Genomic DNA, 597 nt, shown 5'->3' with positions numbered 1-597 from the left:
TGGTGGTGTGCACCTGTAATCCCAGCTACTCAGGAGGCTGAAGCAGGAGAATTGCTTGAACCCGGGAGGCAGAGGTAAACTGGAGGTTGCAGTGAGCGGAAATGGCACCACTATACTCCAGCCTCGACGACAGAGTGAGACTCTGTCTCAAAAAAAAAAAAAAAAAAAGCTACTTTGATCCAGTAATAGTTATAGTGAGACACTAAAATGTCTCATCAGTTAATGCTTAAAGGACGAAGGGGAATTATATACATCCGTAGGTCTCCAGAAATAATGTAAGTGTGTAGTTATTTTTCAAGTGTAGAATTTTTAAAAATGAATGTTAAAGTCTAATATATAGTAGGTGGGGGAACATAGAACCAAAACAGTACTATGAGTATCCTTACTACTATTAATACTACTCTACTACTAGTAGTTTATACTTGACATTCTCAGTTTGACCTAATAAGAGTTAATGAGCTATTTTAAAGGAGGAAGTATAAATGAAGATACTATGACAGGAACAAGATTTTTGTGCATTTTAACAGTAACTGTTAGAAATTATTTTTAGCTCCCAACAATGGAAAACCCAATTAGAGTTGATTTATACAAATATGG

This window comes from Mandrillus leucophaeus, unplaced genomic scaffold, assembly GCF_000951045.1.
Source record: "Mandrillus leucophaeus isolate KB7577 unplaced genomic scaffold, Mleu.le_1.0 Scaffold87, whole genome shotgun sequence".
Taxonomy (NCBI): Eukaryota; Metazoa; Chordata; class Mammalia; order Primates; family Cercopithecidae; genus Mandrillus; species Mandrillus leucophaeus.
This window is presented reverse-complemented; position numbering follows the sequence as displayed.